This window comes from Pterocles gutturalis, unplaced genomic scaffold (genome assembly GCF_000699245.1).
Source record: "Pterocles gutturalis isolate BGI_N339 unplaced genomic scaffold, ASM69924v1 scaffold7287, whole genome shotgun sequence".
In the NCBI taxonomy this organism is placed as follows: domain Eukaryota; kingdom Metazoa; phylum Chordata; class Aves; order Pterocliformes; family Pteroclidae; genus Pterocles; species Pterocles gutturalis.
In genome coordinates, this window is record NW_010107859.1 from 37,754 (window position 1) to 49,394 (window position 11,641).

General features: G+C 36.1%; 1 protein-coding gene across 1 annotated transcript in view; it reads right to left on the reverse strand.

Moving 5' to 3' along the window:
• The window catches only part of LOC104460972 (PTB domain-containing engulfment adapter protein 1), a gene marked incomplete at its 3' end in the record, with an annotated part of 43,983 nt that extends 36,428 nt beyond the window's left edge, over positions 1 to 7,555 (reverse strand). The window contains exon 1 of the mRNA XM_010072384.1: positions 7,534 to 7,555. The remainder of the gene's footprint in view (positions 1 to 7,533) is intronic.
• Between the last annotated feature and the right edge of the window lie 4,086 nt (positions 7,556 to 11,641).

Sequence of the window (11,641 nt, forward strand, 5' to 3'; positions counted from 1 at the left end):
TATCAGTTACTTCTCTTGGGCACACTTCCCATTTTAACTGACTTGATTTACCGTAAGAATTCAAACTTCTTGGAAAATATCAACAGTCCTCTCTTTACTCAGATTATCTGTCTGAAGTAGTCATTGGGGCTGGAGGTAAACCCAGCGTATCTCACAACTTCCCAAACATGAAAGTATCAGTTACTTCTCTTGGGCACACTTCCCATTTTAACTGACTTGATTTACCGTAAGAATTCAAACTTCTCCCCCCAAATATATTTATCTGTCTAGGGTTGCTTGCTGTTTCTGCCTTAGATCAATATTTTCTGCATCCTGCTGTTGTTGTTTAAAGCACTGCCCACATATTGTGATTGGAATGATTTTTTAATTTGATGAATTATGTGGTTTTTGATGAATTATCAAGACAATACAGGGACGAAGAAAATAATTTTTGAAAAATTATGAGAGCAATAACTAATAGAAAAAAGTCCTAATGCTTCTACAAAAAAATAGAAGCAAGTCAGATTGCAGCAACTGATTCTGAAGTTTAGATCTTCTTTAATCTTTCCTTATGTATCCTAAACGAATTTGCATATTTTCCTTTAATGATTTTCACATCACGAGACTGTGCTATTGTCTTACTTTTCCTGATGTATGTTTCATATGGTGACACAAGTTCAGTATCTGTGAAGTACATCTTCCCTCCTTCTTTTTAATGGTCATTTAGAATGTTCTACATAATTAAAGGTGTGATTACAAACATCAGAAAAAACTTATTTGTATTAGAAGTTTAGGAACCATTCTTTAAAAGTTTTCTCATTTGAAAGCATTTAAGAAAAAAAAAATGTTCCAAAATACTCAATTGTATTACCAGCCACACAAAAGATTCTGTAACGAGTAGTATTTTATAATCCACACATTCAATATTTAGTAGTATTTTCTAACATTATACTACTCTTGTTTTAATTAGCATAAATTAAAGTCATAAATTGAATTAAGTACCAGAATAATAGCTTAAAGCAAAATTCTGCCCTTGGATATTCACAGACAATTCCTTTTGCCTTTAATGGGAATTGCAGCTATAGCAATTACTAACTTTTTTGTTAGTTACACATAAGAATAACAACATCCTGTTCATTTCAAACTGTTCAAAAGCAAAAGCTGTGACATTTGTTGACACTAAACCAATAACTAAATATTTTTGAATATGCAGAATCAATAACACTGTTAAACGAGATATTCACCAGGATCCAAACTGCAAAGCTGAAGGAAATTTTTCTTCTTTAAGCAAATTTCATTCTAGATGATAGTAATGTTCAGCTCCATTACAGAAGAGTGATATGATCACTTCTTAATTAAGGAAGCATGATTTGTCCATTGGAGGCACCCAGGAGTACGATTACACACTGAATGGCTCTTTGTTTCAATTGTGGCTTGTGACTGGAATACCATAACTAAGAATCAGAAATATTCATTTCCCAGAATATTTTAAGACCCGACCCCTGATCTCTATTTTGAGTACAAAATCAAAAGCTGATGTTATCCACAAGTAAAAAATATCAATCCGTGTGAATTAAGAATGTTAGAGTAAAGCCTGGCAACCCACAAGATAACCATAAGCATTCTCTTTCAAGCCAATGCACTGCTGAAAACCAGACAAGCAGACTGGTGACAGGGCTTGACTGCAAGTCCCAGACCCAGAGGAAGCTAGCACGTAAGGCAGGACTGCTCTCCATCCCATCACGCTTACTGCAGCAGAGTGAAGACCTAAGCAGGGCAAATTTCAGCTCCAAAAAACACATTCACACTGATAATGCCAGTGTTTTATTTACCCTTTTCTTACACATCAACTTTTAAAAAAAAGCAGGATGAGGGTGTATTTGCAAATACATAAAGGAAAATCTAATAAAAATGCTCCAAAATAAAACCTTGACTCTCTTAAAAAAGTAACAAGAAAAAACCCAATCAACACCGTCTTCTACCCATTTCAGTGCCTGGTTCTAGCACAAACAAGCCATAGGGCTGTAACTTCTAAAGCAATTTTGCAGTCAGACAACTCAGGTATCAGTAAAACTAAGTATTTGTTCCAAATGTTTCCTCCTCCCTTCTTCCCATTCCCAAATAGTGCAAGCTCAAACCTGAAAGAAAAGAAAAAAAAAAAAAAAAAGTGCCTTAATTTTGAAGACAAGTTTGAAATGCCAGTCTTAATTAAGCAGCTAGTAATATTTCAAATATTATAATTAGGTACAATGCTTTACCTTAATCTTTTTTTGTGAAGTCACCTGCTTGCCTACCAATATCAAACTGTAATGCCTTAGGGATTCCAGCAAGGAAAAACATTGCTAGGAAAGTGTTTCCATAACTGTTGTTACCCCTAGTTGGGGAAAAATAAGGAAATATGGATGGGTACTCGCAGCTCAAAAGGAAATCAGTAACTTCGCAGGGTTCCAAAAAGATGCCTGGATTCTACAGGTCTTGTGCCATTGATTAAAACAGTGAGTCAGCAAGCAGCATTTCCAACATCCAGATGTAGACCTGCAGACACTGTGACACAGGCATTAAAGTTTTCCAATGACACTGGAAGTCCATTTCCTAGAGGCAGGTAATAATTACAGAGTGGTGGCACTTTCAAATGAACTCTTAATGCTAAACAAAATCAATATGAGGCAAAATTCACACTGATAGCAAAGACCTGAGAAAAATCATGCAAGTTGTTACAGGGCAGCTTGTTACCAGCATTTCCTTCTGAATTGTAAGCTCTGATTTTGGACTTATGCAACTGCCAGCAGGTATTTGAAATACTGCTCAGAGTTAGTCTGATTTCACAGCAGTTGAGAAATACCAAATTTGAGACATCTTTTGCATCCAATAAGCCAGAAAAATATGAAAAAGGGAAACCTATAAAACAGGTATTTAAATTAATACCTGATGGAGATGTGGATTGTGCTTTGCATGATCCTTCACTTTTAAATTAATTTTAAACAGTATTATTAATTCTGAAGCAACAACCAAAATATGAAACCCTACAATGAAAATCAGATTTCATATTATTTTATCAGTTGTATAGCAGCAAGGGTTCTAGACACTTCATAGAGAAGTAAAACAGTAAGTCCTAAAGAAACGACCACAAGCATAGACAAAAACAAAACTGACAGCTGCATGGATCTAATGTAACAGCTGTAGAAAGTGAAAAGAGATTTTTGCTATCACACCAGGTGAAAACTACAGTTATTTTAGCTCTTAATCTAGGTTGCTTTAGCATTTACATTAAAGTTTAAACAAGTGCCCAGTTATTTTTTGAGAATTCTGAGTTTGAGCCATCCTGAGTTCATTAACACTCAAGTAGAGTTTAGCTCTATGACTAATGATGTATGAGAGATTCTAAGAGGTAAAAAGCCCAAGTACATGGTGGTTTTGGCAAACATACTGGCACTGTGTGGGAGAAAAGATGGGGAAAAGGATCACTGTTCAGAATTCAAGGGCACAGGGTAAGCCACATCCTTGCTTAAGGAGAGTTATCAATTCTGTAGCCTCTGCACACCTCCTCACATGCATGGCATGCTCACTGTGCAGCACGGGCTTTCAGAGAGCCCCTGGAGCAGCAGCATAGCGTCCCATCTAGTATTTAAGAGAATTTGACTTGGGTTAGAGCTTCTCAGGTTTTGCTCCCTGCCAGCATACACTAGTCTGCGAAGGGCAGTCTGAAAACTGTATTAAATTACCATTTGGAAGACACGGGGTTTGACAGACAGAATTGCAAGGGTGGAGGCAGGGGGTTGGGCACTTTCACAGTCAGTATTAACTGTGCTCAGAATTAAGACTTCACTCCTTTCTAGTCCCCCTTGAATCACGCCAGCCCCTTCCCATAATAAAGGAAGGATTCCTTTACAATCTGCATTTCACACCAAATGCTTTGTTGTCACACAATCCGGGAGCACCAGAGGGAACCATATCAGAGGCCTCACCGGCGCTGGGAGAGCCAGGGAAGAGGAACATGCTGACAAATCACACGTTGAAGTCAATAGACTCAGGGACTTCATAAAGGATCCAGAACAACTGTGCTGCACTTAGCAGAGGATGACACTGGGTTAGATAACAGCACAGCTCAGCATTTAGCTACCAAAAAGGAAAGCAATAACAGTGCCAAGAAATCGTTCTCCCTTTGAGATTAATTTCTCCACACATTACTGCCCACAGATATTATAGAACGGATTTAGCAGAGAGGCATTGATGAATTATTTTCTAAATGGCAAAACAATGCTCAACAGTGCAAGTGTACTTAACTGCTTCCCCAAACCCCACTCTCATTATTAATTCATGCATGCTAAATGTGGCTCTATTTAACTATGTTTTCAAAGTGTTATCAAAGCAGGAGACCTAGTGGCCATTCCACTTAATAAGGCGAACAGAGGAAGACTCTGATTTTAACTCTTCCTTTTTTAGTGCCATAATAAAAATACAGTAATTTCTAGAAGGTAAAAACTAAAGCCTTTGTTCTTTACTGAATCAAAATCTCTTTGACATCAATGGATGTCTTCCTTGCTAACAGAAAAGAAGAAATCTTGAAACTGTTTTTTCTTCCTGCTTTACAAAACTTGCTATGGAAAGAAAGATCTTATGTGACAATCAGCCTAATAACAGTCTCCTGGAGAAGAGCATCCCACGAGATCAGTGCTACATCAAGGTATTAAAGCCTTAGGGAACAAATAGCTTATTTGCTTCAGTATGTGTATATATGTACCTGTATCTTTAATTCTTCCTATATTACTTATTTTTGTACATATAAAGAAAACCTTCACAATGGGACATACGAGAATTGTCACCCTGTTAAAATCATTTCCTTTACCCTGCACTGCCACAGAAACAGGCAGGTTCCCACAACCCTCACTCATGCCAGTCAGACAACAAGGCAGAATCTGTTGTCTCGGCTACTGCAGACAATGCATGAACTAATATGATAAGCCGCGAGGCTTAACGCTTGTTACCAGAGTTGTCATCTGAACACAATACCTAAACGTTATTAACATAAATCTACTCATATTCTTCTACAATTCAGCTGTAGTATTTGTTCCAACCACCTTCCGGAGGAATGACTGAGTAGAATCTGTGTGCCTAATAGTAGTAATTTATTAAAGTTATTACCACGTTACTATGATTAAGCAATTGAAATTATGAGTCAGATTCTGCCCTAAGCACGTACAGGCAAATACCCATCAATATACATAATCCAAAATTAACTACTTTTGTTATTTCTTTTTTTTTTTTTTTCTTCCAAACACAAAATGTTCTTTGGAGGTGTAGTAACTCTTTGCCAAGACAACGGAGCTGTATCTCCCTAGAACAGAGTGAGCTTTGCAGAATGTTTCCCCTTTCTGTGTCCTTCTCTCATAATATTTAGGACCTTATGAATGGTTTTAACCAGTTTGTTACTGAAATAGCAAAATTATATCACAGAATGCTGGGTTGGCACAGTTGAAAAAAAAAGTGTCTAGTATTTGCATTTCCTCCAATAGTAACACTCACTGCATAACCTACACATTTTATACTATGTTTTTAAGATATAGACACTAGTATGTAGGTTTTGACAAGAAAAGAAAACAGGATCAAAATAATATATTAGTCCAACTAACCAGTGATTACCAAATACTTGCTTTTGCACTTCTAACTTCTTGATGTTAAGAACTTTTAACAAGCTCAGCTTCCTAAATCAAAGGGAAAAACAAGAAAAAACATTCTGAGCTATTTATCCTGTACCTCTTACGTCTTGTCACAAGAAGAGCTATACCGTGTCTTTGATAACAGCTCCTAGTTGAAGTGAAAAAGAGTTTACTGGTACAGTATACCTTATTTTAAGCGATCACATTTTCACGAAGAAATATGTACAGATCAAACTTCAAACTCCACCTTTCACTTCTGGAGCCAGAGTTCAGTAACTGTTCCAGTATAACTACAAATAAATTTGGAAAAGTATAATTTAAGCTTGTCAAAAATTGTTTAAAAAGGCAAGTACTTCAATTTCAAACTGTTACATGTAAGAACATTCTGCATGTCACTTTGGTAGGGCAAAACAAAGGAAAAGGAGCAGAAATGGGAATATCAGCACAGTTAAAATACAATTTTAATTTTCTAGTTCAGGAAGATTAAAATAATGTAATAGAAAAAGTTGAATTGGAACTTTTTATAAAAATGCCAGTAAACTGGAAAGAGAAGAGAGGAGTTGCAGCATCCATTCAGAATAATTACAATGTGCGTATCTGTAGCTTTCTCTTGCTTATATACCCAAGGTGCATCATTTTATGTACCTAAAGGATTTGATTTCACAAAATAGTATTTTCCCGTGTGACATATTTTGGATGTTCTTTGCAATGTTCAAACCGCTTTATAAGACAAAGTCCTACAAAATGGAATAGTCATTGTGATTCCTATCGAGGAATGGTTGGTACACATTCAAATTTACTTCACACTGAATACTACATCTTGTCTTTAACTAGAGATTCATCCAGTAAACTAGCAGTGTACCTATTAACTCAAGCATTTAGGTTGCAGCTTGGAGAAGCTCCTTGCAGTAGCACACTTGGACAAGAACTCTACTTCATACACTAGTCACAACTTTAATAATTTATTAGCTTGTACATCTCAAACAATATGCTAGCCAAACCAACATGTGAATCATTTAACATTCTGTAAATGAGACTGTATAAATTTTAATAGGATAGAAACCCAAAAGCTTCGGACTCCTTCAATGCTGTTCCCATTCTGAAGTCAGTCTTTAGTGCTTTATGGTTACGCAGTGAGCATATGTTCTTGAAAGGAGCTCCTCGGGTTTTGCAGAAGCAACAAACAGCTATTGTGGTAAATATAACTGTTAACTTGCCTAGAATATTCTTTAAAGCAGGCAACAGATAAGATTATTTCTGCAATACCTTTCTGAAGATAATGCAGATAAAACAGCCAACAGGAAATTACCCTCCTATTCTCATGTTAACAGAAAGAAAAGAGAAATCAGACCTATCTGTGCAGACCCAATATGAATCCTATGGGAAAGTTTCCAAAGTGTACTCCTCATTTGTAGCTATGCAACCTCTAAACACATACTGCAATCATTTCTTTGCTAAACAATTAGATCTGTTCTTTCTGCCTCCCGAATACAAATAAACACACAGTTGCATACAAATACATGCAAACACACACACACTGCAGGACTAGCTGCTCCCTTGTCTCACCAACAGAAGACAATTTGGTCCTTGCCAAATTAATGTACCAACCGTTCCGTTCTCCTTGGTGGCATACTTGAAAGGGTATCTCCATAGCCTAATGAGAACAACATAATACCACAAACAATACATAAAAAACATATTAAGTTACAAATCCAAAAAAGAGATTTGGTCACTGAATACTGGTTTTCCACGACCCCATATTTCAAAACTCCAGAAGCAGTATTTGGGACGCACAAAACCTCTCTGTGGAGGTATTACAAAAGTATTAAGATAACTGATTTTTGTGTCAAGTGAGACTAACTGAACATAGAAATATTTGGTACACAAAAAAAGCAGCCTTTTTTCCTCACAAACTTTGCTCTTGAAAAAATTCTTATTTAAAAAAAAAACAACTTACAAACACAAAGCAGCAGCTTTTTTGGTGTGGTGGCAGAGAAGATTTAGATCTAGTTTTCGTTTTTTTTCCTGGAAGTTATGAGTGCTTTTATGAGAGAATAAAGTGCAATCACAAGAATATCTGAAGGCCACAATGAGGAAGATTGTGATTACTTATATGGCTTTAAAATAAATTAATATCTACTCTTTCTTGATGTTTTTTATCACTACTGTTAACGTGGAAGTCCAGCACACAATAGCCCATTTGTTTAAATCACTGATGCGAAATACACTCTCTGGAAGAATGAAAGTATTTGTTGTAGGACTAATTCCCTTTCACCGCTTTGGGGCTTCACCTGTTGTCTACTCATTCAGAAGAAATAAAAAATAAACAATTTGTCATCTCCAGAATGCAGATGAAGTTTACAATAAAGTCCATATTATACCCAGTCCATTCACATAAAAGAGCATTGTATAACCTTTGATTGCATTTTTTAGATGTCAGACCCTGCCCATTAAATGCATCTGTCTACACTTTCATAAATGAGATTCATAAAAAGCCATTTCACAGAAATAATATTGCTGAAACTTATGACAGGCTATTACTTCTATATATTCCATTTAACATTATGAATACCATCTACATCTCATGAGCTGATAATGTTGCATCAATTACCAACCTTATGAACTGCTACCATAAAAAATAGAAAATTCAAAGTCCCGCATAGAACAGCAGCTTTGGCATTGAACTTTGTGCCATATGTAAAGTAAGGCTGACATTTATTCTGGGAAGGAGGACCACTGGGGTGTAATGAAGACTGAACTAAATTCAACTGTGATTTACACACTCCACAACCTCACTGAAGTCCACTGGATTTCACACATTGCAATTCAATTCTAAATTTAGCCCAAAGGAGGGATATGCACCTACATTTTTAGCTCTATTTTGAGAATCTCAAAGTTCCACTCTTTAGTCCCAGAAGGTTTGGATTACAGACATTCCATATTTAGAAATACCTCTGTCTAGGAGGAACAGTAGTTTTCTTTCACATTTCTGATGAGGCAAAAGCCAACAAATACAAGTGAATTTTTGTTTACTTATATGCACTAGTTCTTATACTAATGGCTTGAAACAGAAGACCACAGAATCAGTAAAATGTGCCAAACTCACCTGGGAGAGGCACATCCATTCACTAAAAAAAAAATATAAAATAACCAAACACCCCATAGTTAACGCTTTCTGTTTTGTGTACACACATTACCCGTACACACAATCATATACCAATTAAGGACAAATAGGTAATTCAGTTTAGATACCATTACACTTATAAGGAGAAAAATTTACATGAAAATACAGCATTGGCAAAGATATCTTACAGGATAATTTCATTAGTATCCCTAAGCTACTTAAAAGAGACACTGAAATTATCAAGATGCAAACACATTTCAAGATGAACAGCCTTTGAGCTGCACTGCAGACTTTTCACACTACAACACTTCAAAGTAAGCATGCTACCACACCTGACTTCAAAGGAAAAATTAAAGGAAAAACTGAATTTTCAGAAACCATGACCCAAACCTGGATTACATACAAAAACAAGCTCCTGATACTGTGATAGATACAAAAATGCTTTCACAAGCTTTGTCACAATAACAAAGCAGTAAGCACATACATAATATTCTTCTTCAGTTTGTTTTTGGGGGAGAAAGAAAGAGATCCTTAAAAAAATATAACCTATAAAAACTACTTCAATATACTGCACTCATTGGTCAATGAATGGAAAACAGAATACACATTTTTGCACAGTTGGCATAGCCATATATTTCAGCAACAGAGAACTTCTCCATAATACAGGTAATTGGTAGTCCAACCAACCTGTATTGAAGTCAAGAGAAAGGCTATTTTCCTTTGAACAGGTACTAAGTTTTTCCATATTAAAACATGCAACTTCAGCAGGTGCTGATATCAGCTTGAAACTAGAAATCAATGTTTTTGGCAACATTATTTCATAAAGTTTGTTTCCCTGTTATAAGAGCTCATGGCTAACTGATGAGGATACTACAACTAAGACTGATAAAATGTTCCATTTATTTATTATTACTTGTGTAAGTACTTCCTGAAACAAGCTGAATTTGTTTAAACTTCACGTTTTCTTATATTTTTCATTGTCATTATTAGGGTGAAAGATGATCAGCTTGATTTTATTGATTTTATTCAATATGAGATTTAAGCATATCAATTAAGCTTCCAACTACAATTAGACAAATAAAAATAATTACAACTAAAACACAAACATAAATTATCCCAGTTGGAAGTTATGGATTGTGCTAAATCTCAGGGAGCCAGGTGGGCAATGACTGTACCAACTGTTTTTGAAGTCAGAGCACCCAGTACACCTTGTCAGTTGAGTTGGCGGTTTCACACCCAAACCATGGCCCTCAAAAATCACCTTACACTGATTACTTGCTCCAGGTATGATACCTGTAGTACAAAATTCTGATGCAAAATTAAGTACTGGTACTACTGAAAATGGAGGTCTGTGCTCTAAAGAGCACTTCTCTGATTTAGGACAAACCTGCTGTTCCCATATCACAGATTCTCTCAAGTCACACATGGTATCTATGGGAAACTCTTTTCTTTAAAAAATCAGGGTTAATTTTAAAAAGAATTTACTTCCTTTCTCTCCTAGCGACTCACATTTTCTTTGCAACTCTTTTGTGAAAACACAGGTTGCTATCCAACCTCCAACAGTTAAAAAAAAAAAAAAAAAAAGAAGAAAAAAAAATCAAGGAGGCTCAGTTTTAGTGCTTCTTTTCTTGCTTTGTCTATCGAAGTCTGCCAATAATGAAATCATTTCCTGAACACTTGGAAGGAAAGTTTTGTTGCTTGAATCAGATGATGGCATGAGAACAGAGCTCTTCAGCAAGCACAGCCCAGTGCAAATCATTCTAGTCACCAGCTTAGCCGGTTCAAGAAGACAAGGAGCTATGGCACTAGCTACTGTTTTCTCGATATGCATCGTATTAAAAGGCTAGAATAGACCAATCGAGACAGTGAGGATTAGGGGACACTTATTTTATAAATCTGCACAATTCAGATATCTTTTGGCTATTATCAAAGTACCACTTACATCTCTTTAAATCCCTTCACAATCCTACCTATCTGAGACTGTTGTTTATGTAGCTCCAAGGTAACAGACTAATATAAACTTGTAATTAGCACAAACCCTAACCAGCACAGCCACCAGGAGACTAATTTGGGTTTAGAGAGAACTGCCAGGTATGTCACAGCACTCATATATTATATTACATCCTCAAAATATCCACGCTCTTACAAACAAAAAGAAACCCACAAAGAACCCCACCAAACACAGCCATGGAAATTTTATCTTTGAGGTCTGGGAGTAAAATCAGGAAATACAATAAAGAAAGATGAACCTGTTTGAACCTGCTCTTAAATGCAGTTACTAGACACGAACACTGATACAGCCAAGCTTTTCTCAACTGCAATTGGCATGAAAAATATCTAATTTTCACTTATTCTTGACAATTGGTAATTGAAATTTGTGCTTTTCCCAGGATACGAGAATGGAAACGCTGCATGCATTACTTTGAGTAAAAAAAAAATGGATGTCAGTATGTAATTCTCCTGGTTGCTCAAGTTCTGAATCATTTGTAATATTCCACAACAATTGCACTTCATTGTGCCTGACAGCTTCTTCTATGATACTTTTTTTTTTATTGGGGTAAAGAGAACAGAACACAAAACTAACTGAAAAACAAAGCAAATGCCCTTGAATACACTGAAATTCCAAAAATTTAGGTGAGGTCAGTAAGAATTTTCTTACAAAGAAGTAGTGAAAACAGAAAGGAATTAATCCAGACCCCCTCAAATGATCCCTGATACCAAGGATAAAACTTCACAATTTGACCATAAAGGCAAGATACAGACACAGGCAAGGGAAATGAGAACTAATGAAAGAGCATTTTAGAGCTCTGGGTGCAAGTCAAAACACCAAGGAAATATCCCATAAACCACAACTGGTCTACTTCTGAAACACGGTGGGCTG